The sequence below is a fragment of the Passer domesticus genome, chromosome 9 (assembly GCF_036417665.1).
Source record: "Passer domesticus isolate bPasDom1 chromosome 9, bPasDom1.hap1, whole genome shotgun sequence".
Classification (NCBI taxonomy): Eukaryota; Metazoa; Chordata; class Aves; order Passeriformes; family Passeridae; genus Passer; species Passer domesticus.
Window position 1 is genome coordinate 39,572,050 of NC_087482.1, and position 27,449 is coordinate 39,599,498.

The 27,449-nt window shown below is 43.5% G+C and overlaps 1 protein-coding gene and 1 long non-coding RNA gene across 3 annotated transcripts in view; both read left to right on the top strand.

Moving 5' to 3' along the window:
- The window catches only part of SYNPR (synaptoporin), a 100,727-nt gene that overhangs the window by 25,688 nt on the left and 47,590 nt on the right, over window positions 1-27,449 (top strand). The window lies entirely within an intron of this gene.
- LOC135308133 (uncharacterized) lies at window positions 17,152-24,310 on the top strand. Of its 2 annotated transcripts, none has more exons than XR_010368662.1 (3): window positions 17,152-17,321; window positions 23,608-23,680; window positions 24,008-24,310. It is a non-coding gene; the product is annotated as an uncharacterized LOC135308133 (long non-coding RNA). The 2 variants fall into 2 exon arrangements; XR_010368661.1 differs by having other exon boundaries at window positions 17,152-17,235.

Genomic DNA, 27,449 nt, shown 5'->3' on the forward strand with positions numbered 1-27,449 from the left:
GATGGGATGGGATGGGATGGGATGGGATGGGATGGGATGGGATGGGATGGGATGGGATGGGATGGGATGGGATGGGGCCATGATTGCTGCAGCTGGGCATTTCCTTGCATGGCCATCACCACGTTTTCAGGGGCCTGTCTCAGGGTGTGTGCCATGGGAAGAGAAAAATCTGCCCTCTCCTCACACATGAGTGTAATTTCTGCCTCAGTGATGCTTGGCAAAGCCACGTGTGAAACAGCCTTCACGTCTCACTGAAAAAAGGCAAGACTGCCAAAATTTTGTCTGTTTTGAGTCAGGAAGGAATGTTTAAATCTTGAAAGTCTGTTTGCCTTGAAAAAGATACCAACACCCCAAAACTCAGATCTGGTCAACTGAAGTACTTTGATTTTGATGCGTTACGCTGTCTTTCTCATGTGTGTATAAATTTTGTAACACAGTATTTTTCAAGCAAAACTGTTCATTTTGAAAACTCAGAGCAAGGATTTTGACAATGTAATAAATTTCTGTAGAGAACATGTCATCCTTCCTGTCTACAATTATGTAGGACAAATCAAAGCTTTAAGGGAAAAACACACATGCGCAATAATAGTTCTTTGGCACTTTCCAGCTGCATCATTTAATACATTATTTCAATTTTAATAGAAAAGGAAAGGGATAGTATAGACCAGTGTATTTTGAGAATCAATGGCAATTCCTCCTGGGGCTCAGTCAGCTGGTCTCTTGTTGGCGGGAGGGGAAGATGGACCTTCTACTGTCCCAACAGCATTTGGAGGAATTCTCAGGAGCATTTCCACCACTAATCCCACTAACAGGAGCTTTCAGAATGATGTGGCTGATGGCACCACTGTCACAGTCCCAGTGGGACATGTGGCTTTATCTGCTGAAGAGTGAAGAAATGTAGACAAAAGACAAAAAGGAGGAGCCAGCAGCTCTGCAGCCTTGGCTCTGTGCAGGCTCCTCATTGCAGTTGGAAAGGTGAGGAAGGGGCACAGGTTGGGCTAGCAGCTCTTGGGAAGAAATAGGGATTCACAAGGTGATCTTGGAAGAAATGCCAGGTCTTGGAGAGTACAGGTTTGCACAGAGCCTCCTCATGGGTGCTGCTGTTTCCCTCCAGAAGCAACAGGCACCTGTGTATCAGCTATGGGGCAGAGGGGACAGGAGTGAGTGCACCTTACCAAAGGTGTGTTCCCAAATGGAGAAGAGCCTCTTGTCCCTTGGGGGATCATGCCCATGTGCAGCACTGTGTTCAGTACTAGTGCCTGGCCATCAGAAGGTGGTCAGAGTGTGTGGGGAGGAAGGGAAGAGCTGCAAATGTTTCTGAAGCTGCCCTTGAAGGTAAGTGTTGGTGGTCATGGGTTTTTGTGTCATTTACTGCTGCATGTTCTAAATACCAATAAATGTGAAGAGAAGTGTTAAAGTATATTGCTCTGGCACAATGTTGTGTTTTGGTAGTAGATGGATGCTTGATGAAGTCTCTGCTATAAAATATTTTCATTTTATTGAGCTACACATCAATAACTGATTGATGGCAAACAAAAAGTATCTGACTGCAGCTTATGACTCCTTGGTAAATGGAACAGATGCAAGTGGATTTTCATTTTAGTGTTGTGTGCTGAGCTTCAGCCTTCAGAAGAAGCAGTGCTGTCCAAACCTTTCTGCATTCTGTATTTTGCCATTTACTCTCAGCAAAAACCTGTCGTCTTCATGTCATCCTATCACAGATAACTCATTGCTTGACATTTTCCCAGCAATATTTCTAAGGAAACATTTTGTCCCCAGTAGCATAAACACTATGAACTAGGATTTATGTGTTGTAAATCAAGGCCTGGTACTCTCTACTGCAAATAACATTTTGTCTTGAATAAAAGCTCGGTGTCCACATGTCAGGTGACCACAGCATCCTGCCCTCTGCACCACAGGATCTGTCTTGGAATGAGCGTGATGAATTAATTATTTGGAGCTCAGCCTCTATGTGTGTAGTTTTATGGGTGCTTGGGTGACTCCCTAATACTCATGCGATGTAAATCAAATCCCTCTTGCTGACTGAGTGGTACCTTGAATGTAGACAGTAACAGAATTTGTCTTAGAAACTGCCTTGTTTATTAGCATAAATTGACAGTTAAATTGAATTATTCGCATGGATATAGAAAAATGTGACAATTGATCAGTTTAAGACAAGTAGACATTGATTTTATGTAAACCTAGTCCATGTTTTGTGTTTATAAAGCAATACAGGTTGGCTGAAAAGAAATTGCATCTTTAATGTGTGTGTTTGCCTTAGCCATATTAAGGAGTAAAATCTTGCCATTGCCCTGCTGCAATATAGGATACATCCATAAATAGATCCGGTGTCTGACATCCCTGCCATTGGAAGGGGGCTGGAACTAGAAGATCTTTAAAGTGCCTTTCAACCCAAGCCATTCTGTGATCCACTCTATATATTTTATGTATATGTAGGGAGAAGATGTATGTATTTACTCATACAGGTGCTTGCACACATACAGAAATTAAGCAGAGAGCACATGTGTAGGACTGACTTTGAAGTGTCTGGCTTTGAAGTGTCACCTCTGAGTTTGTCATCTGAACCAAAGCTAATGTCAGAAGATTTCACTCTGCTGCTGGTGTGTGTATGTGCCAATAGTAGGCTGCCTTAGATGAGGCTGGATTAAATCTCATGAGCAATGTGGGTTGGCCTTGGTTGCCCTCCATGCTCCACTATTCACGTTTCTTTTTGCCAGATGCTTCCTTGCATCCTTAAGAGTAAGCTTTGAATAGGAATCATCAAGACCCTTTCTGACCTGGCTACAGAGTGAGCCCTGTGTCTGGGATCATGCATCATGGACATGTGCAGACATCCCAGCATTGCTGTCATGATGTGTGTGACCCTTAAAGTTCTGTGTTTAAAGCCTGGGTAGCCCAGGGAAGCTGGACAGCAGGTTTTACATGCATCTGTGCCTTGCATCCCTGCATTTTGTGTACAAAAGCAGCATTTCCTCTGTGGACTGTTTCTGCAGCATGGACTCTAATACTGGTCCTGGGGCTGTGTGGAGCCACACAGGACTCAGGGCCATTTGCAAATGTGGAGAGGTGCCTCAGGACCTTGCTCAGGGCCCAGATACATTGTCTTTTCTTGTGGTACAAAAATCTCATCACAGGGGATTAGTGTTTAGTTCTTCATTGTGTGGTTGAACCAGTAAAACTGCACTTGTTTTATCCACGTGCCCAGATATCTTGATGAATTCATCCCACCCTACAGCATGTGCATGTTCTGCTGAGAATTAGATTTATATTTTTTAATTTCTGGGAAAAAAAATCCAAGTAAACAGAGTTGAGCAATTCATCTGGATTAATGGGGACCAACTCTATTAGCCTAATACAACACTAATCTGATTCCAAACTGTTAACATATTAAAGCTGCTTAATTATATGTTTGTTTGACACAATGTGGTAATCCTGTATGATTTAGGGTATATTGTCACAGCTCTTGACTTGCAGTGCCTCACCATTGATAAAAACACAATTAAAACCCTTTAGTGTGAGTTAGGCACTAACTTCACCCTTTTCTGTATTGAAATGTGGCTTGTAAGGGCTGCCAGGAATCCTCCCTGCTTTGTAGAAACGCCCACCACCTCTGTTTCATGCATGAAAGCAAGGGCCAGGAAAGGCTGCTGTTTGCTTATGCAAGGAATGGGTGTCTGAGCTGGGGATTTAACCCAGGGTTCCTGAGGAGGAGGTCTGCTATCACTTCTAGGTTAGACCAGTAGGTTAAGGGATAAGAGCATATAGCACTTTGATGTATTTGGGCAGTTCTCTGGTTTTGTGCAGTATTTTCTATCTGACTGGATGCAGCAACGCCCCAAAAAGTGAAAAGCTTCCTCACATCTGCTCACTGTGAAGAGTGGGATAATGACATGCAAAATCAAGGCAGAGCACAAGCCCTCTTTGCTTGTTTGAGCCAGGCACTGTCAGAGGAGGAGATGCCTTCCTGGGGAAAATGGCTCAGCCCTTCCTGAGGCTCCCTGTCCAGAAGCTGCTGCCCTGGTCCATGGTGGGAGCAGGACCAATCCTGGGACATTTCTGCCTCACTCACTCTGCATTTCTGTGGTGTTTTACACAGCAGAATCCTTGTGCAGTATACAGCATCTGTGTGACTCTGCAGAGAACCAGAGAGAGGGGACAGATTTGTGACTCCTGGTGATAAATGAACTAAACACCCCAAGCTCACTTATTATTGAAGATCTCACTAGAATAGTTCAGCTCATATGCCTGTCCTAAAACCACAGGTAGCACCTATGCTTTTCAGATTGTGAAAATCTCCACTGTCCCAGATTACAAGTTGTTTTTGACATTTTGTACAATACTCTGGAGATTTTTCATTGCTATTAGGCAAGGTTACTCTGCAAATTTTGCATAACATCATTGAAATCAATGCAGATTGGAGGCACTTTTACTTACTGCTTTCCTTTGAATTAAAAATTTTCAGATTTTTAAATGCAATTGAAAATCTTGAAGCATTTCTTGCAGCTTTGGTATGATGATTTTAACTAAACTTGATGTGAGGCTTTGGTGGCTATCCAAAGTGAAAATATTCCTGATATGGATGCCATAAAAGTGATGCCTTGAAAGCAGAGTAAAACATTTCTGGTTTTGTGTCTGTCTCTTGAGTTCAGCATCTGCAAGGCCTAATCTTTAAAAAAAAAAAAAATCAGATTCCAGGGATTAATTTATATTAAGATCAGGACAACCTCCTCTTTGACCCTAATAGATAGTGTGTGCTGTGATGGTGCCTTCAGTTGACATTATAGTGACAATCTGAAAGAATATGATGACATGAGGACCTGCCAGATGGATGCTATGAGTTCTGAGGTGTTTGACAAGGCTCTGGCATTAGGATGGATGATCAGAGGGATAGAGAAGAGGAACAGAAAGTCCTGATTTTCATATGATTCTGAAGGTTTCAAGGCCACTAAATTTTTTCACTCAGCAGGGCTTTGCTTGCTTCATGGAAGGACCTGGGGCTTATTGACCAGTAAAGAAGGGTCTGTTCCCAGTTAGAGACACTTGCAAGCATGGCAGCTCAAATCAGAATAAACAGAGAGTTTTGAGTCCCTCCGGGAGTGTCTTTCATATGCTGAGGCAGTGTCCAGATGCTGCAAGAATATTTCCTTGTTGATCATCTTCAAAGTGTGGCAATGTCTGTAGGCACCGAGTATAGTGGCAGCATTCCCAGTGCTGGGTGCTGGTTTTGTGTATCCTTGCTCTATGCATAACATTTCACTGAGAGCCTGGGATAGATTGTCTCCTGTGGTAAGTTTGGGGGGTTTTTAGTTTGTTTTGGTTTTTTTTTCCCAAAAGTTCTGTAACTGATGCAGAAGTATTAGTAACTCACGCTTTCTCTCTAGTTCTTATATTGGTTGATAAATGTCATGCATGTACATAAAGATATGAGACTGGAAACATGATATTCTCCATCTGAGTAGGTTTTAGATCTGTTGCTCTCACTTTCTGGGCAGCACCATTTGCTCAGACATCAGGGTAAGTAATGGTGCTTTTTACAATTGTCACTTACCTTTTCCCAAGATTCATGTCCTATACTTTGTTTTACACATCTGGGAGCTAACTTCTCTTCAGCTGAAATTGTGGGGTTGACCCAAACCACTTTCCCTCTGGAAATCTAGACCATAACTGCTCAGTGGGTTGTTTTTTGATAGTAAGGCAAACACTGGAATAGTAGGTTTCCCTGTGGGCTGGGGCAGGCTTGAGTCTCTTTGTCCAGAGACAGCACATGGAACCCTCAAGCCCCCACATCCTTCATAGGAACAGGGCTTAAACTTCACAGCTGGGTTGGGTTCGCTTTTTCTGTAAGGTGACAGAAAATAGAGTGACTGTAAACCCAGGGGAGTTAACCAGAGACACCTGAACGGGAGCAGAGACAAACAGCAGGCGGTTCGGAGGGGAAAGTGCCGGTGTTTTCTGGTGATATGGGTGGTACGTGTGGCACCGTAAACAGGCTGGTGGAGCCGCATTTGGGATCAGATCTGCGTTGATCAAGAAGTTGGTGACACCTGGTGGCGAGCGCTGGCCAAGCCCGGGCTCCGCCGCTGACCCAGATTCCGTCACTGCCCTTCGAACGGGCTGCTGCAGAATTATCGCTGTTTTCTGACAAGGGCAAAATGCTCCACGCCAGTGTTTTCCGAGGTTTTGCAGGGATAAAACCCGTTTGAGGTAGTTGTGTGCAGCGGCAGGAGCATCCTGGCGCTGGCTCCGTGTCTGCACGGGCAGGATCCTGTCCCTGACACCATCTATGCCTTTGCCTTGCTGCTTGAATTCAGCAGATCCCCTCGTCTCACATCACCTGGAGTGTGTTATCTGTAAAGGATGAGAAATTCGGGGAAGAACAGATTGTATCAGAGGTCAAGTACAACTGGCTTCTTATCTGGTATACTTTGGAGAAAATAAATATCAGAATTCTTAGGTTTTGTGTCACTGGTGAGTATGTGGACCATCTTACACAGGGAACCAATTAAAAATAATATAATACCATGCTTGCATTAATCCATACCTGCTGTACTTGCCAGAGTCTAACTTGGAAGAAAACCTCCACCTAATAATGGGATTTTTGGAGTCACTGACCCTTTTTATTGTAAGGGCGCTTCTTGCACCCAGATGGAGCTTGCCAGGATGGTGCCCGTATGGAGCAGTGCTTTGGGATGTGCAGCCACCACTGTGCTGGGTGGTCACCCCTGCAGAGCCAAAGAGTCACTCAGCCAGCTGCAGTCGGCATCCTTGTGCATCTCAAAGATTAAAATGTGCAGTCCCAAAACTCTGTAAAATGAAAACCAATTAAAAGCTCCTTGAAGATTTCTTTAAAGTGACTTTTCATCCTTTATGGTTGCATCTTCAGAAGTATAGCGGCATTATATCAGAGAAACGACATAAAAGGGTTCTCAGGAAGGTAATATTGCTGCTGTCCTTCCCCAGTGATGACTTTATTGCAAGAGATGAACTATAAAACATATTTCTTGGACAGCCCAAGATCCCAGCATTTTAAAATCACAGAAGTGGAGACTTCTCCAAAATCCTGTCAGTTCGGTTGTACTAAGGTGTCTTTTCAGACATAGTTTAATATTTTGGAAGAATTTCATGCTCAGCTTAATTAGTTTCCTCCAATTGGATTTTGATTTTTCTTGTTGACTAAGTGATTCTTTCCCAAACTGCCTGAGGCATCAAGTTGATCTTGACAGAAATGCTGAAGTAAACATTATTATTTGGTAACTGTGACTGTTCAGAGCTGCACCACTGGTGCCAAACTGTTACTCACTATGACAGCTCATTATCTCCCTGTTTCCCAGTTCTTTACATATCTTTTTGTTTATTCTGGTGGGCTGAAAATAGATGTGTCCATTTTTGTGTGTATTGCTGTTTTCTGTACAGCAGTGAAACCATGTTTATTAAATGCACAACATCTTGTGTAGTTTTAGTGGTGCTGAGGCCAATGGGGAGGCATGTCCTGGTATGAGCTTATTTAGTGAAGTCCAGGGTATTATTTAGATATCTATCTATATATAAAAACCATAAGATATATGGGGTTTTTTCTTTTTACATATATCTATATATAAAAACCATAAGGTATATGCCTTTTTCTTTTTTTTTTAACACATATATACACATTTATAATAGTGTGTGAGCAGCTCAGCCTGTGCACAGATGAAGATGACCAGTGGCTCCAGTCAAGGTCAGGTCTGTGTATACTTGCCAGAAAGAGTCAATAAAAAGCATTCTTGATTTAAACACTTAGAGATGTCTTTTTGAGCTCATCTGGCTTCTGGACAATGACATTTTCCACTCTAGTTGACTTTTTAATAATACACTGGCCAAATGTATCTGCTGTAATCCATGGTCATTATTGGAATTGCTGTAATTCTTTTTGAACTGTACTGAATCTGTATTAAATATTTCTTTCTAATGCTTTTAATCTCAATAAAAGTGAAAATACTAAGTACTGAAACTTGTTAGCACTGCAACTTGTTTCTAGACAGTATTATTCAGATGGAATATGAAGATCTAAAAGCTCATGTTTAATTGGTAGTTTGTCCTAATTTTAGTTTGGAAGATGGCCTTTCAGGCACACATGTCAGGAAGATGGAGCAGAGGGAGAACTATTATTTCCTTCTCTGGTTTGTGTTTCATGTGCATTGCTGCAGCTGGGTCACCTTGGCAATTGATCTTATTTTGAATGGGAGTTTCCTGATTTTGCCCAGGTAGTTGTATTCATTTTGGATCCCATAAAATCTTTACAAAAGCAAACTAAAAAGTGTTAGTTCTTTTTTCTTACATATTAGGGGGAACTGTGATGGGATCAAAATTGCAGAGGCTTTTGCAGGTCATGTGATTATACCACGTGGATGGAGGACTCCAAATACAGGATGTATTTTGCATAAAACATCTCAACTTGAACAGCTCATGCAGCATCACCAGGTTGATGAAAATCAGTATTTTAATTAATTTAAAATATTTTTAAGGAAAGATGTTTCATTTTTGTCTGTGACCTGGGACGACCTTGATTCTGATTTTTTAACCAAGCAAGTAGCTATTTTTATGTGTAAGCAGAGTCGGTAATCTGCATTACACAGATCAACAGATTATGGCATATTTGGGAAAAGAACCAAAGCAAACAAATTTAAAACCAGATATCTGGCATTATCTTGCCACCCTAAAGAGAAATAGAGACAGAGCCCTGGAGGGCTGCAGGTTTCCCTGTAGGTGTGGTTTAGAAACCACTTCAGAAAGCCACTGGTTGTGGCAGGTGCTGCAAAATGCCACTGCAGGGGAAGGATGTCCTGCTCTCAGGGCATCCAAATATCTCTGCCCTGAGCAGACTCCAGATGCAACAGGTTGCACTTGTCTGCCAAGCCTTGATCAAAGGGATTCTGCCCTTGCAAGGCTCCACTAACGTGATCTGCCTGTGTCTCAAGCCCTTACGGTGATGCCTTTTAAGCAGTAATGTGATTTTATTTAGTCAGCTAGGAAATGTTATTTATCTCAAAGCTCCAAGATAACAAATGCACAGCTCAATGTGCTACAGAAGTGTGTGATGGTGAATCGGGGAAGCTTGGAGAGCTTCCAAACAGCTTCTGTGCTGGTGGTCATGCACTACACAAGCTTGTGACAGAACCCTGTTTTCCCTGCATACCTTGATGGAGTGAGAATGGCAGGGAAAGTTCAAGGGGATGCCTGCAGGTTGTTAAGAAACTTATCTGCTTCTCCTTAATTCTGTTTTGTTTATGTTTATTTGCAATAAATTTCACCAGTGAAGGAAACAATGAATAATATTATGAAAACACTGACAGTTATTCCAGACCAGAATATTTTTTTTCCTAAATCTGATTTTCTCAAAAATGCCGTTTTTTTTCTTCAGTGAGCCAGAGTCATTATATTCGGTATGTATCCGTTGTCATAAAAATGCTGACAAAAGAATTTGCCAAAATAGCATTTGCTTACATAAATTTAGCATATAAAAACCTACTTGTGATGAAGTTAAATACAAGGAAAAGCAATTTGCTATGAGGAGCATTGGCCATTTGCTGTGCCATCAGTTATAGGTCCGGTATCAGAGACAACCAAAGGTACTCTTGTGCATGGATTAGTGAATATTTATGTGTATTGTATGGCAAGAGTGGTATTTAATATTTTAAATAGTGTGGAAGGGGCCTGTGCTGCTGCAGTGAGACACTGAGATGCTGAGGAGGAAGGTCTGACTGCCAACCCCTTTCTTCTGGGATACTCCTCCCTGCTGGGATCAAACTCCTGTGCTTGGCAGCAGCTGTGGAGTCATAAGGATTTTAGAAACCCAAGGTTTTGCATGGCTTTATCCTGTAGTATCCAAAATGTAGCAGATCACTCAGTCCCCATTCCTTTGCCTGTTCACCTACTGCCACAGTTTATTTCTCCATCCCCAAAGCACATGCTGTCCATGGTGTAAGAATATGAAAAAGGAAAAAAAAAAAACCCAGCAAAAACCCCAAGACCCAGACTAAACTGACCAAACAAAACAAAAACCAAAAAATAAATATGGGGAAGTTTAAAGGCTCAGCCTTATATTGAATGTGCACAGTTGTCAGACTCATTTCAGTCCTCTTGCTTCTGTCACAAGGGGAGCTGTGCATGGGGGATAATTCCACATGAAGAGAATTTATGTTCATCTGGAGAACTTCAACCACCCTGATAATTAAAGGCAGGTACAAGGGGATCAATGCAGATGTTCAGAGGTGAGTGAGGAGGCAGCCAGATCTTCTTTAGCAGCAAGGACTGATGGCAAATGAGCAACTGGGGTAAAAAATAAGATTGTATCAAGCCATTCCTCAACACTGTGTATATTTGGAGTGATCATGCTCAAAGCCAGAGTGCACTGTCTTCATGGATGGAGAATACAGAAAGAACAAACATGTATTTCACTGATCCAATGCTGTTTTCTCAGAGAAATGCTGTAACAGACTGAGCTCAGCTGCTGGAATGGCTGCTGCTGCTTGTGAGGTAGGGACAGGTTAGAGAAAGTCAAATTCTTCTAAACTGGCTCTGCCCCGGCATGGTTCACAGCTTTGAGGGTGCTGATGTCCTGGGCAGAGCATGCAGGCAATGCCTTTTCCTGAGAGCTGCTCAGCTTGGAAACACCCGAGAAGAGCCAGGTGTACAGGCAGCAGAGATGGAAGCTGGAGGATAACTCTAGAGTGGAATTGACGGAAGGAATGTTTGCTGAGAGCTTTTTAATGAACTTCACTGTCTGTCCTTCATGGGCTCTGCAGTGGCTGCTGCTTTGTAACTCTCTTAGGAGACTTCCCTTGCTTTTAATAGACTTCCTTTCTGTATTCCTTGGTGTTCTAAGCTATTCTATTACCCGGTTGTTTTCAGTGCCAGGAAAACAGTGCAAAATCAGCTGCTGTCAAGAGGTGAACAGTGACATTTCTGGGCACAGCAAATAATCCCACACCAAGCTATCTGTGTGTGCCAAAAGCACCTCGTGCTGTACACATTGTGAGAGTCAGAAAAGTCAGAAGTGAGTTTAAAAAGGTACTTAAGAAGCCCCATCTGGAGTCCTTCACAAGGAAAGCATCATTCTGGTGTTCTTCAATTGTTGCTCTTTTTCCCAGCAAGTAAAAGGGGGGTGCAGGCAGGGATGGTGCAGCAATGCCCCTGGTCTGGCAGGTAGCATGACACCATCTGCATCCCAACTGCCTCAGGTTTGCTCTGCAAAACTCTCTGCCACTGTTTCATCTTCCTGGGCTTTTCATGGTAAGTGCCTCTCTGCATTGCCAGTTTTTCGTGGCTGGACTGGCAAAGCAGTACCTGGGGAGATGCTCCCTGAAGTCAGACTGGTGCTGCAGAAGTCCTGGTGTGATCCCACACTCACAGCTTGGGAAACTTGCCCTGGATATTCTGTATCAATTCAGGTTAAGGGAATTATAATTGAAAATATTTTTCCTTGTTACCTGTGTTTTGACTTTGTTCTGTATAGTTTCATTTCAGTCTTCATAGTTATAAAAGCTCAGGGAGTGCACAAATGGTGGTCACTTACAGTAGAATTTAAAGCAAAGCATATGTTTTCTGTTCCAAGTTTGTTTAAGCAACTGTGACAGACTCCCTGGCTTTTCAGGTGCACTGCCTTCTCTCCTGGAGTGCATCAAATGAGTTCTCACTGCTGATGATCAGAAAACTGCTATTCCTCTCCCAAGTGCTGCACTCCTTACCTTGCCTGTGAATCCTGCTGTTGCTGTCTGGCACCTGTGGGTTGATGTGGGCTGAGGAGGTGTTAAACTGAACAGCCACCCCACAGGTAAGGTGTGGCTTTGTGACACACTTCAGTCTTCAATTCGTATGCCATCCAGATAGATACTCAAAATGATGTGCTTGATAACAAATTCTGATTTATGGAAGTAGAACAAAACTGCAGACTGATAAATGGGCAAAGCAGTACAGCAATTGTAAAGGATTTTTTTTGCTCAGCATCACAAGTAACCTTCAGTTCGTCCCTTTGGGTCAAGCTGGGATCTCCTTCCCTTAGTTTAAGATGAAGTTTCTTGCTTGTATTTTCTAGAGGTTGCAGCCCTACCTTTTTCTTCTGTATGGAGAAGGAAATGACCTGGGGGGAAAAGCCAAGTCCTGCATCATCTCAGACAAGAGTGCAGCACTTTTAGCTATTTCAGAACTTTTCCTGCATTTGTGTATTGAACAGTCGGCTTCTCACTCTCTCCTCCCCTTTCCTTAAGTGTCACCTGGCACAGGTCATCTCTGAGAGGGAAGAGATTGAGATCATTCCATCACTGAGGTGGAACCTTGGGCAGACTCCCTTTGCCCCACTGAAGGTGCCCTTGGGTGAGTGCTTTGTGCTGTGCCATGATTGTCACATTTCTCTCCAGGTTCCAGCACATTGCTGAGGTAGTGCAGAGCAGCATGAGGCATGTGTGTGGCGTTTATGAGATGAGACTAATTCCTCTTGATCTGGAGTGATACATTTCACGGACACAGAGGAGTGTTTCCCTGATGAGGTAGATTTCATTTTCTTTTATGGATTTGCACTGTCAGGGCATTTCTTCCAGCCTTACATTGATAGGGAGGATGTGTTCACGATGCTGGACTGCCACTGAGATATCTGGGCTCAGTTCTTGGCTGGGTCACAGACTTTGTGAGATGCTGGCAAACAGTTCCTTCTTGTGCCTTGGCTGTGAATGAGAAGATCTTTTGTTTTTCTATCAGGAGCTCAAGGCTTTTCCTTTTAATAATGCATCAGCCTCAATGCTGTGATGTAAATAAGGCTTTCTTTTGCATATTTCTGTGCAGTAGTTTGATGCCTTAGGAACCTATAAATTAAACAACACACACTTTCAAGATAATATTAGTATAGGAGGTAATATAAAGGTTGGAGGCCTCCAGGGGCAGATATGGAAAATGTCCACAAAAGCCCACCCACACAGGGTAAATACAATTTCTATAAATTTAGCCAGTTAGCATAAATGACAAGAATTCCCAATTAGAAGCACAGGTGATGAGGTAATTCCCCCTTCTGGTTCAACCTTTTTCTGGAACCCCCTCCTTGGTAATGGCTGTACTTTTTTCATTAAAAAGTGTCTTGAAGAACTGTTCTCAGCCTTGGTAGCCAGAACTAAGAAAGAGATAGGGAAGAGAGAGCCAAGATACAATAGGATCCCTTGGAATGTGTTTTGTCTATTTGCCTGGGGAAAGAGCATGAGAAACTACTGGGAAAACTAGCCAGTAATACAATGATAGGCCACAAATATATGTGTAGAGAATACAGAGAATATATAAAATAAAAAGGCAAAATTCAGCATGACATGAGTTTGATCCACCACTTCCAACTATCTCCAGATTTTTCTTTTTTTTTTTTTTTTTTATGAGCAGCATTATCCTGTCTCACATTTTCATTCTCTTTTGCCTAACAGTGATAAAGAAGAGATAAACGTGTGGTAAAGTACTTTCAGAGTGAGATGGGGTGAAGAGTTTATCTGTTGCAAGTTTCCTCTCTTGTAATCCTGAAAGGTTAGTTGGAGCACTAAAAGAACTCTTTCTGAATGATATTGGAGGCAGTGTTCAGCTCATAAATATTTGTGTTTCATCATCATATCAATGAAAATCTGGAAGGCTGTTATACCCTGTTGGTTCTGTCCTCACTGACTGTAAAATTTTAATTGGTTTTACTTCTGGTGCTTGTTAACCCAAATGTAATGTTGAGTTCCAGGGGAGATGAAATCCCTTCCAAAATTTTGGAAATAATTGTTTAAATAGAGGCATGTTTTTGTAATTATTTTTTCAAGGCAAACTGTTTTCTGCTTTTTGCAGGGAAAAAGCCTCCCACTGCCTTTATCCGTACCCTTAATTCAGCCAATGTGTTTACAAGGATTGAGCTTTAAAATCAAAGCACCATCGAGACTCAGCTGTAACTTTGCCTGCAATGACAAGATTGCTAAATAACTGTTGTGTTATTTGTGCTGTAAGCTCTGTGGAAGTGTCAGCCTTTGCTCTTTTTTTTTTTTAATTCCACCTGCTCCTAAACATGTGCCCCAGCTGACACATCCACCCTGGCCTTCCTGTGGGAAGCTCAGGCTGGCTCTATCTCCACAAGCCCCAAACTGGGACCAGAGTTAATGAGAAACCTGGGGAGAACAAGGTGGATCTGCAGAAGAGGCAACTGATGAGCAAAAAAGCCTCTGGAGGAGACTGTTGCTCACCCGAGGGTCAGAATCATCTAATTTTGCAGTGCTGTGGTTATTTCAGAAAGCATGTGCTAATGGTCCATTTTCCCCATCACCTCCCAGCACTTAATGCATGTAAAATTGTGGGCAGAGTCTGACTTCCATTTGATTTCAATGCAATTCGTTTTGGTCATAAATCAGTGTTGATTCCCTGAAAGCTGAGTGAAAGCAATCATTTTGGCACCCCTCAGTATCACTGTCTACAGAGCCTTGTTTAACCCTCTGTATGTTTGAAATCATGTACTGCAGAATATTACTGACTTTTGTCACTGACAGTCCCTGTATGGAGAAGCCATAAAACTCTAGTTAGAAACAATGGAAACAAATTTTAATAGCACAGTATACTAATACTATGTGATTGGCTGAATTGAACATATAAACATGCTTCTTTTTTTTTTTTTCTTCCTTATTTCTCACTCTTTCCTTCTCTGGGCACTGTTGGTTATTTGCATTTTGAGTTACCCCAGAACATGGGCCATGGTGTCACCTATTGTGTGTTGATTTGGCACAGCCTGGTTTTTGGTAGCAGGAGAGGACCACAAAGGTGGCTTCTGTGAGAAGCTGCTGGAAGCTTCCCCCATGTCCAACAGAGCCCATCTCTGATGGCTCTGAAGATGGACGTGCTGCTGGCCCAGTTAGTGAGATAACTGGGTAGGAAGGAGGGAAGGGGCTGGGGGGACAAAAGGTCTTATTAAGGACTTACATTACTTCTTCTCATTATCCTCCTCTGACTCTGTTAATAATAAATTTACTTTATGTCTTTAAATTTAAAACTGTTTTGCCCTTAGAGTGTTTTTTCCTACTCCTCATCTCAACTCATGAGCACTTTGTTAATTTTTTTTCCCTCTCCTCTGCCCAGCTGAGAGCAAGAAATGGTGAGCAAACAGCTTTCATGGGTGTTTGGCCAGTGTCAAACCACAGTATAATGGAAGTGACCTGGCTCATAAAACATCTCTAACCCTAGCCCAGAATTGTCCAGTATGAACAAGATGTGATCTCCAAACGGGGTATTAAAATCACAGTTCAGGTAAAAGGCAGCAGTCCATTTACAAGTGTAATTATTAGTCTTAACTGGAACTGGCAGGCTGGAAACGTAAATCTCTTTCCTGAATTAAAACCTCTTCAGGCAATGGTAGAACTTTGCAGAGTTCTGTAAAACCTATTGTCTCTGGTGAAATCAGTCTCTTTGATCTCAGTCTCAATTTTATTTTTCTACAAAATTAAACAAAACTATGCAAATTTTTAAAGGGATCAATTAGTTTGATTACAAATAAAGCAACTTCTTTTTCTTTCATATAGAATGTGCTGTTTATTAAAGCTGGTAATTCCTGAACTTAAAAATATTACTTAAAATTTCATTATAGAAGAAAATTGGTTTGTTAACTGTCTGGATTTGCAGATACAAGGTGATTGTCGGCTAAAATGTCAGCTGATGAGATAATTCTTTAAAAATACTTGGAAGCCACATGAGAAGAAGTAAATTCAGGTACAAGGCAGAGGGATGATCAAGGGAGTCACCCAGGGAGAACAATCCATCCTCTGCCCAAAGGCCCCCAGATCCTCTGCAAACCAATCCTCCAAACCAGTCAGTGATTCATTCTGTGATTCTATAAATGTCATGTTTAATATGGTAGTATGTATGGCCAAATGCACACAGAGATTTGTCCTTTAAATTGTTTGAAGACTCTTGTTTACCACTATTGATTTGTGCCAGCCTTGCTGTTATTTTAAATCCATCCAGGCCTTGGTGTTCTTTGGCTTTGATGGTTCATATTCCTCAGATAGCAATTTCATTTATAACCTCATGACAGACCTTGTGTTTCGCAGTAACAAAAAGGCTGTTTTACACTTAAAGTGATTAAATTGTCAGCTTCTGAGCACACATTGAAAAATTATCTATTTCAATTTTCTGTTCATGGTTTTCATGAGAATTTGCATGTGCAAATCAGATATTTTGTTGCACAACCACATCTGAGTTGTTGTAAATGCATCTAGGCAGGTTTGGCAGGTATGATTGGGCTAAAGAATTACTAAAATATGCTAAAAATCTGGAGGGGGACTGAAACCAGGTTCAGATTTGGTCATTGACATTAAAAGGATGTTGATTTCGTCATGCTGCTTAAACCTCTTTGGCTTAATTTCATTTTATGCAGGGCTGTTAGTATTTTGTGTTTTCCTTGGTAGGGAACTAGTCCTTTTATGTGCTTTATACTGTTTCTTAATTATTACTCATATATATGTACTGTTTATCACTCTCAATTTCCATAAGCTTTTTTTTTTTTTTTTCTGAGTGATCTGTACTTCAGAGTCAGCATCTATGAAAGAATAAAGTATTGTTTTTTTTCAGTCTGGTTATGAGACTTTGCAGCAGACCTTGGGGATGAAGTGTAAATTCAATAAGCCCAGCACAGTGCTCCAACACCAGTGTATATGACAGCCACAGTCACAGTCAGAGGATGATCATGAAGCTAGAGAAAAAAATACCTCTGATATTAGTGTACTACTCTAATTTGTTAGTAACTGTTTGAAGAATAGAACAGTATCCATCTTAGTTCTCTGTATTTAAAGACAATAACTGCATGCTGAATTGTTAAGTAGGCAGAGTGAAGATATTTTATCTGCAAATCTAAATGTTGCTGAGGTTTTACACAGCCCCAGAGTTGCTCTGCACAGCCTCTTGGTGAGGCTGCCAGTGTCCAGAGAAAGAGCAAGCAGCAGTGATTGATGGGCTGAGGAAGAACCAGTGCACCTGGGGTGCACTTGGATTTGTGAGCATGGACATAACCATCAAACCCACCATGTCTGGAGTCAGGGTGAGCTGAGGTCAACCCAAGTGAAAATTTAAGAGGCCATCATTAATTACAGCTGCAGAATCACATACAGCCATTGCTTTTAAGGAGGGAGAGGGAAGGAGCAGCAGTTTTGACCAAGTGGCTGGTGCAGGTGTGAGCTGAGCAGGTGATGTGCTCAGGTAAGCCAGACCTGCCTGGTCCTTGCTGTTGCTTTCTCTACAATTCCTGTGCAGATTTGTGGGGCAGGACTGAAAACATGCACAAGGTAAGTCAGTGAGAAAGGGGATCCCAAAACATCCTTTGGGAAGGTGCAGGAACAGCTCCACAAGTCCCCTGGAATGGGACTCTGCAGGAAGGGGATTGGTGAGGAGAGGGTGCTTCACAGACTGGAAGGAAGTTTTCTGCAAAGTGGCCAGATTGTAATTGGGGCTGCAGAAAACTGGGAGAGCTGACTGATGGGCAGGTGAGGCAACCTTTCCTGCCTTGCTCTGTGCTGGTTAGTCTGGGAAACCATCACATTTTGGGCTTCATCCTAAAGGAAAGAGATAGGTGGAAAACAGAGTCAAGAAAAGGATACTAAAAATGAACTGAGAGTAGAGGCTGTGGGGAGAAAACTTGTGGGGTTCAGGCTATTTATTGGGGGGGGGAGGAGGTGAGATCATTTTTGAGTTCTGGGCTGCTGCAGAGAGGAGAGGAAGGGAATGGGCAGTTCACTTGTCTGTGCTGGGTGGGAGAAGACATGCTATTAAGGGATATACAATTTTAAGAAGCAGATGGAGAAGCACTAGGGTAGTTTTGCCCCAGGAAGTTGTGGAGTTGCAATCACTGGGAGTCAGAAGTTAGATAAACATCTGCCAGAAAAGATAAGAGCTGCCTGGCCTCTGCTCTGAGGGTCCTTTCAACCCTCTTTGCAATGATGGCTTTGAAATCAAATTCTGCACAAAAATAAGACCATGCACTGCCTTTCCTCTGCAAAGAAGATGTAGGGTGTGCCCTGGCGGAAGAGATGTGGAATAAAGTGGTTGTGGCAAGGGACAAAATGTGACTGAGACCTGAAACCAGTATTATTTCCTTCCTTCTCTTTAAATATTAATAGACCTTTTTTCACGCTATTAAGATAGCCAACATGATTCTAAGCTGTTGCCCCAGCCATTAATGCACTGTACTCCGAGTTACATTTTGCAGGTATTTTCCTTGCCCCCTGCAGAGATTTTGTTATGAAGTATCCTCATTGGCAGCAGAGCTGGGATGTGATGCAGGGTGGTACTTCATGGACAAGCTCCTTAGACTCTGGAAGGAACAGTGACTTACAGAGGAAGAGCAAGGCTCCTTTGCTTCCTTACTCAACGGTATATAGACCTGCAGGATGACTGATCTTGATAATAATAAAGAAAAGCACACTTTGTGCACTGGGGAAATAATAATAAAAGGATTTATGAGTGATTTGGAGTGGGGTTCTTAGGGCCAAAATCCTCATCCAAGGGAGCTCTGAGTACCAGGGACACTGGGAAAGTCTGTTGAATTTAGCAAATGTATACCATCCAAAAACCTTTGCATATAAGAGCACAAGAGTGTCAATTTTGGGAATTACAGTCCCTCCCATCCCTCCTGAGCCAAGTGCAGTGAGCTGGGGTCCAGGAGATGTAGTGGTGGCCGTCAGAGGTGCTCTCTGGAATGTAAATCTTGTGGTTCATGGGGTAGATGTGCATTCAAGCAGCTCTGTTTGCCCACCCACAGGGGTTCTCTCAGCCTCTGGTCATCTGCTCAGAACAAAAGCTATAACCTTGAAAGTTTCAACTGCTTGGAAGCACTTTCCATCTGTTGAGATGCTTAGCAGCAAGCCTGGGCAGTAGAATGTCAGCGTGGTCAATAATTTCTGGTCTCTGTGATCAAAGCTTCCTGATGAGTAAAGCCTTTTCATCTGCATCAGTGATGGGAGGAGAAGAGGCTTTGTTACCCCCACTGCTGTCGAGGCACCTGTGTTATTTGCATTGCCCTGTGCACCCTGGAATGCAGAGAGCCAGGGCAGGCCCAGGCAAGAGGCTGGCACACACCTCCAGGTCTGCAATCTTAGTACAGAGCAGGGAACTGCAGGCTCTGAGTTGGCTCATTATTGCCTGTGCTTGTGCTTGTCACTCTGACTGGAAATATATTTGGTGGCTTTTGTGTATTAACAGGGTTTTGGTGTTGGATAGGACTGTGGAGAATTCAGAAGCTGCCTGAAAGTTGTGGTTTTTTTCCTTTGTCTCAGATATGCTGAGGGTAAACTGCTCTGCCCTCTAGTGCCATTTGCCAGATCTGGTAAAGCTGAACACGTCAGTGAGCCAGGGAACACAGAGCATCCCTTGGAGCACTCTGACCTGTGCTGGTCCAGGCTGCTCTGGGCATCCCCGGGGCAGCTGGAGGCAGGACAGGAGGGATTTAGCCCCATGCCAGGCAGGAAAGCCTGGCATGTATTGGCATATGCTGCACAGCACCCCCACCTTCATTTCTGAGTTCTCCCTCAAACCACCCTGCTTAGCCTGATATTTGCTTTCCCATTATGTTTGTTATGCCTTTGGGAGACATGCAGAAGAGCTAAATGATTTCAGCAGCTTTGCTCTTTCAGCCCCATAAATAATGAATTCATCAGGGTGAGAAAACACATGCCCAGACACAAACACATGCAGAACCCTGCAGAGGAAAGGGAATAAAGACAGAAGCTTGAGATCCCCATGCAGAGCCCTGTGGCAGTGAACTGGGAACTGCTTTTTGGAGTGAGAAGGTGTCAGGGGGTGGGTATGGAGTTAATTGCCTCAAGAAGAGGCTAAAAGCAATTAGGAGTGCAAGTGAGTGCTAGCTGAGGTTGGAAGTGATAAACTGCTACCTGCTTGGCTTTTGGAGAGGGCTGTTAGTTTGAAGAAGATGTTTGTTTTATCATCTGTAAGTCCTGTCTTCAAGCATCAGATGAAATCATTTGGTTGTGGCTGGCACCCTGCAACATGACAAGGGGTACAAATACATTGTGAACCTGCTGGACAGCCTCAGCTTGATGGGGTAGGGTAGTGGGGTTTCAAAGAATCTGCATTCCTGGAGGTTTTGTAGAAGTAAATTTAAAAAATGGAAAAAAAATAAATGTAACCTCCCAAGTCCCACTGCCCCTACTGAGAGTACTTGCAGAGATGGTGTATGTGCAACTAGACACCAGAGAATCCACCCATCCCTCCTGCTCTGCTGGGCCAGTTGAGAACTTTTGGGGTTTGCAAGGGCTCTTTCCTTACTGGTGCTTTGAGTGCCCTTTCCAGGAGAGACAATGTGCAGCAGGAGCTGTGAGCCTGGCTGGTGTGGAGAGCCCAGCAGCTCAAAAACCAGGTGTCTGCACACCTGGGCTGCACCAGAAGGGTAAATGCGATGTAAGAGGTTCACCTAGGGAATCTTAGCAATGTTCTGCTGGCTGGAGATCTTTGTGTTAACTCTGTTAAATTCTTTTCTGGAAAAAATGGCAAGGAAAAATACACTGGTTTGCAGTTAGTCCTTCAAACTTGAGTGCTCCTGGACAGCCAGGAGAGCACATGGGCAGCTCTTGAGTTTAGCAAATGCTGGGACTTCAATTTTCTGATCCATCTTAGCTTGGTTTGCACTGATAAGAACTAGGGCATTTTCATAAAATTTGGTCCTCTCTCTATAGCCTATATATCCCAAAAGTTTTATAGGTCAGGTGCCAAGACTGGGTTATCTTGTATGGAGTTGAAAATTTGTTTGGGGAAGTCTGGACAATTCCAATTGGAGGCACTTTACTGCTCAGCAGATGACAAAGAGGGGAGAAATTTGTGCGCACAGCCTGAAGATACTGAATTTCTGATCTTAACTGATGCTTGGAGTTCTTTCCTTGGTATCAAAACCATAACTACTTGACTATTGCATAAATAATCTTCCAATATGCATGCACTGATTTATTTTTTCCCCTTGACACTCAGGACAACTCTTAAGACCTCTCTTGACCTGCTGTATTTTTCTCCTTGGTCTCTGAAGCAAGTGATGTCTACAAGATTGTGCTGAGCTCCTTCCTTCTCCCCACACATTTTGAATGTCATTAACTCATCTTGCCCACTTTGACTGGGGGTAAACACTGTGCCACTGTGGGTTTTGTGAACCCAGCTGGCCATGCTGATCAGAGGCCTCTTGGTGCCTTCAGAGATTCATCCTAGAGCTGACAAATTAAAGTGGGGGCGAAGGGAAAGAAAGAGGCATTAGTAATTCCTGAGTTCAGGAGAAGTTCAGCCAAGAGCTTCCCCCAGTAACTGTCAGTTTCCTTCTCATCCCCCTTTTATGTATTTAGTTGTAATGATGAAAGTTCAAATATGAATGCAATTACAAGATAATTTTGCAGATCATCACTCCTAGGAGTGCTACAATCATTACAGGCTGAAATAATACAAGTAGCAACATAATAGCAAAGAGAGAGAGGCTGAGCAAAAAAGAAAATAAGTTTTTAGGTGAGTTTTGGAAGGAAACAGAGATAATGAGTTGGAGCTCATCTAGATGGCAACAGCAGGCATTATTTTTCCCAACAAGAGGTGATGGATGTCTGAAAAATAAAAGTGAATTAAAAAGTTGTCTGATGAGTGATATGGGGGTGGAAATGGCTAGAAGTAGACTGAAACAACTAAGGTATCATGACATTTGCATGTACTTCATTTTATTCTGAGTGACTGATACCAGGCAGTTCATAAAAGCAGACTGCTATATCTGTGTAATCCCTAGCTGTCTATATTTTTAAAATAGTATTTGGGTTGAGCAGTTTTGTTCCTGTTGCTACAACAGAGAGGCCAAGGAAGGAGAACAAAGCTGGCAGCAGAGGGTTTTCCCCAGCCTGGAGACCAGCACCAGGACGTGCCAGGCTTTTGGACCACTGATGTGCCCACCCTGACCCCATGCCCTTCTGGAAGAAGCATCAAACCAGAGGCATGTGCATTTTATGGGCTCGTTTATCCTCTACCCCATCCTATCAAACCCAGAGCATCAAGTCCCTTGGGGTGGCTGCAGCCTTTTGCAGCTCCTTTGCCTTTCCTTTTTTTTATTCCTTTTTTTTTTTTTCTTTTTTTGTGAATCCTGGTGAAGCAGGCTGACAGAGCCAGGAGCTGTGTAATTAGCAGGAGCAGGTCCCCGTGTTTGCATGGGGCAGTTGTCAGCAGGGCTGCCCCAGGCTGAGCTCACCAGGCTGTGCCAGACGGAGCCGTCGCTGCAAACGGGCACAGGTGGGCTGCTTAGTGAGATGGAAAATAATTAGGAGAGCATTAGTTTTAGGTTGAAATAAATGGATTGTCCAGCTGTAGCTGCTGTAGAGAGGAAGCTGAATGTTAATTAGATGCCACCAGTAATTATGGTGATTATGTATTTTTTGAGTGGCTGTTGGGAATAGTTCAATTCACTTCCAGAGTAATGTGAATGACATTTCTAATCGGTTTAAGGAAGAGGGAAGGTACTTTTTTTTATTTTGTTGGGGGTTTTTTAACAATGACAATTGCAGTAAAACAAAGCTACTGGAGGGTGCAAAAAAATGTAAGTTGTTTGATATAACTGTTCAGAAAAAATGATTGTTCGTTGAAGTAAGAGAAAATGCTTTGTATTTGCTGCAAGAAATACATCCTACTTTTCTACAGAGAAAAATTAGACCCTGGCAGAGATGGGACTTCAACCTGTTTTTCCATCTCATGGTGCATTTTCTTAACTGTGAGACAAGCAGACCTCTTGAAAATAACTCTGAATTTATTTTGCTGGCTTTCAGGCCTGTTTGATGCTTTTCTCTCCTTCTTGCACAGATAAAGGTGATGCAAGTAAAATTAATTGAAACAGTGATTTTGTAAGAGACTATTACTTATATTACTTGCCAAGGGCCAATTTTAATATTTAGATCAGAAAACTTATTTTACAGGCTTGTCCATGCATGGGGCCTCTCTGAAACAGTTGCTCCATACATATTTATGTAGGCATTGTGATAAATCAAGTGCCCACATGCGAATCTGTTCAGCAATATCTGTTGTGCTCTATATTCAATTTTTCTTTCAGTTTTTTCTTTCAGTTGTAGATCAAGCCTCTCACTTATACCCACTAGTTAGGACGTGAACACATTAACATGCCACCCACTGTGTCTGATAACCTAACTAACACCTGTGATCTCAGACAGCCTCAGCTCAAATTCACTCTTAGCATTATTTGTCAAGATTATTTGTAGACTAGATTTGCATAAATTGCCAACAAGCCTGTACTGAACACCCAGACTTTTGTGGAATACTTTAATGGAAATGACTGTTGTGGGAGAATATTGTCCTCCATGTAAACCAAGTGGTGCTTCTGGGGGGGTTCTCATTTCAAGAAATAATAACCAATACTTGAATCTTACACACACAAAATGTGCAAAAGCCCAAGGACAGTGAGCTGCTTTGTACAGAAAGCCTCTGCTGGTTGGACAAGGACAGTCTTCTGCAAGCCACAGGGAAGGTCAGCCTAAAGCACTTGTGTGGCTGCCTAGCGTGGAACTTAAAAAATGCACCATTCACCTTCATTCACAGGGGAAATACAGTACCTCAGCCCCTGACCTTCCTGAAGCTGAAGTTTGGAAGAGCCTTGCTGGTGGTGATTCAGGTAAGACATTGCCTGGTGTTTGCATTGGCTGTGTTGCTTTCTGTTAGGGGCATGACTGATTTTTCTGAGTATCGGGACAATACAAGATACCCTGATGACACACAGTGGTCAACGTGTCTCAGATGGAACTGAAGATGTCTCCAGCACAGCATCCCACACTTGCACTTTTGGGGACATCAGTTGGAGAGGTTTAACCTTTCACCACATGGCCCAGCCCTTGCTTTCCTTCAGCTTTGTTCTCCATGTGGAGTTTCTTCAGTGGTCCCTGGTTGTGATATGAGGGACCACCTCCTTCTTTAGGTGTGACTAGAAGTCCATCCATTACAGGGCTGAGTGCAAGTGTCCTGCAGCATGAGATGGGCACACACAGAGGTCTCCTCTCGCCTGTATGCTGGCACAAGGGCAGGTCTGTGGTGTGCCCTTCTCAGAAGTGGCTGTGTTTTGTTCCCATAATGGGTGCAGTTATGTAGGGGAGAGGGATTTGCACATCCCATGGAGCTGGAGCAGTGGGTGGGTTGATTGCTGGAGCAATCACATGGGTGCCCCACATCTGGGAACAAGCCTTGGGCTAACAGCTGGCTGAAAGCTTTTGGTGGGTTGGGTCCATCTGGGAGCATATGATTTGCCGAGGGGAAGGCTCCTGTCTCCACTGCAAACACAACAGCCTGTGCTCTCCTTAATTACTTCCATCTAGGAAAGTTGATGGCTTCTTTGATTGAACTATGTTTAATGAAAAATAGGTAGCAAGAGGAATGCTTTGCTCTTGTATCTAAAATCCACTGATAATTAGTACTTATGGAAGCAGTAATGTACTTCCTTTTCTTTTTTCCCTGACCAATGAGTCAATTAAAATAAACTTTCATCCATTTATCCATAGTACTTTAATTTGGGGAATACAGAGACCCTTGCAGATGTTTTCTTGCATGTTTGGATCACTGTGCAAATGGGAAAGCTGGGCTGGCCTTGATTTATCCACTGTTTACACAGCCTGTGCTCTCCTCTTCCAGATTCATCCTGAAGGATCTACTGCTGATGGGAATTCATAAAAACACAGTGTCACTTCATGAGGAGAATAGGACAGCCTGGGACTCTCGTTCCTCTTTGAGGATGAAAAGTTGACAATTTTAAATGGACACACCACAAGCAGTATAGTCAAAAGGAGATGGAGGAAGATTGGGAGCTCTGGCAGGTTTTGAATCCTTGAAGAATCAGACCCCAAGAATGTTGATCTTCATATTAAGGTGTTTATAAGAGTGATTGCTTTGCCGTGTTCTCCTTGAGGACCTGGCTGAGCATCCAAAGAGGGGACATACATTGTCACCTCCACTGAGGCAGGCTGGCTCCTGCCACCAGATCTGGTTTGTCACTATGAGCTCCTATGTGTGCTGTGCCATTACTAACACTTGTACGAACAATAGGAGATTTTGCTGTTCCTGTGCCTGGCAGCCTCAGTTTTCCTTGTTTGTCCTTGACTCTCTTCCTGTACTTGGACACAGGAATAGTTCTCAGTCACACTGGTGGGTTTGCTTCAGCCCTGCTGTGTTGGTGCTTCCCTCCTCTGTCCTCACCATGCCTGGCACAGCTAAGGCTGTGGGCTCTGCTTGCTGGCAGGGAGGTGGCTCCTTGTTGGCAGTGCCACCACTAGGGTGACTTTGGCCATAACACAGTTTCTCTGTGTCTTTGCAGCTTTCTGAGTCAGGAGGTCTGTCAGCCTGAGGGTTCATTTGCACAAACACCATGGGTGAGAAATCTAACACCGTGTTGGGCCATGTTTATTTTAAATCTCTACTCTCTGTCAGAGAGCTCTGTCAGCCAAGGCAGTCCCCCAGCCCTTGGGAGCACCAGGGCTCTCCAGGCTGGATGTGGTGGGAGCTCTCCTGGTTTGCCTGGGAGCACCATGATGCTTTTTGGCAGCCCAAGCAACGGCAAAAATGATTTCTCCATCTTCTTGTCTTAAAGTGAAGCAAGTTTAGTGATGAGGGGAGAACAGAGTAATACAGCTCAGGGAAGAGCTGTCATCCCAGAGGGCTCTCACAGTGTATACAAGGGATTTTTAACCCTGGGGCCCCTCTGGACTTCTGGTCAGGTGTCTCAGGCTTGCATGGGAAGCAGTAGTTTCCTGTCTGGCTGCAGAGCATTGTGCATGGTCTGGTCCATCCTTGCTGTGGGTGGGAGAAAGGGTGAGCCTTTATTTTTTTACACATTTTTAAACTGGTGCTCTGTTTCTCTCGCTCCTGTGTTGATGGATACTGCTGTTGTCCATCCCAAGAATGGCTCCAGGAGCAGGCTGAGTGAAGGTTGGGATGCTGTACCCCTGTCTCTGGCTGTAATAGGTGGGGTGGTGGTTCTCCCAGGAGGAAAAACACCTCAGATGAACCAGTCTCCCATAATTCCCACATGGACCTGGTGGTGCAGTGAGTGTGCTGTGTGCTCTTGTCTGTGTGTGTCAGTCCCAGCACAGGCTGGGGCTCCTCCAGGCAAGAGAGATGACTTTGGAGCTGGTCCAGATGCACACAGAGCCCTGGCACTGTGTCCCTCCTGGCATGGGCACCTTCCTCTGGGACACCACTTTGGGAAATGTGTTCTTTCCCATCTTTTCCCTGCCAGCTCTCAGCAGTTTCTGTGCGTGCCCACAAGAGAGCAACCCCAGCACAGGGTTGTTGTCTCCAGAGAGACAGATTGTAGAGATGAGTGTGAGGTCAAACCTGTTTTCCCTCACTCTTTCCAGCCCCACCACCTCATCCCAAACCTGAGCTGAACAGTGAGTTTAAGCCCTCTATGTCCTGGGCAAGAGGAGTATCCCACAGGGGACGTGGTGGAGGAGAGAGCAGGAGACCCTGGCTGTGTCTTCTACAGCAAACCCAGTGCCATCTCCAGGAAAGGACCATGCCATGAATTAGCAAGGGACATCAATCCAGGAGGTACAGGAAACAAGTAAGGCTTCAGACAGAGCTTAACTATTTGGATGGCTGAAAATCTGCTGCTTTTTGCAGTTTCCTATAAGTGCATAGGCAAATAGTACTCAGAGAAACACAGAATCATTTAGTCTGGAAAAGATCTTTTAGATCCTGGAGCCCAACAGACATTTTAGTGTGTATCTTTGATGCTTGAAGAGGTAGCTGGGTGTCTTGGTGGGATTTTTTATGTGAGACTCTGTCCCAGTGTTTGAGGAAGGAGCAAATCCCTGTTTTTCATGTATCCTTAGGCTTTGTGAGTGTCACCTCAACCTCAGGGCTGGGAGGAAATCCCAGGGTAGGTGGTCACAGCTGGCCTTGGAGGTGGGGTTCAACTATGCAACATCAAATACTTTAACTGAGCTGCCTGGGTCAGGAGGGAGAGATGGGCAGGATTGGCCTTTCCTGGGATGGACACAGCCCAAGGGACTGAATCTCCTGCTGGAAGGACCTGTCCCTCCCCTCTGTGTTCATCTGAGTTGTAGGAGCAGCATTCACAGGCCAGTGGGGCACCTTGGCAGCTGCAGCCCCAGTGCCTGCAGAAATGGGCTTTGAAAGAAAGCTGAGGGGAAAAAACAACTCCTTGCTATTTTTATCCTTGCACCAGCCCCCGGGGATTTCGATTGACAGGATTAGTTATGAAGCCAATATTATGAGTTTAACTATGAGTGAAATAACACAACTTCTGTGGGAAGCAGAGTAAAAGAGGCAATTATACAGTAGTTTAATAACAGCGAGCTGCTGGCTGGGTAGCTGAAAACTTACAGTTGACAGTAATTAGATTTTTCCATTCTTCCTGTTAAATAGCTATAAAA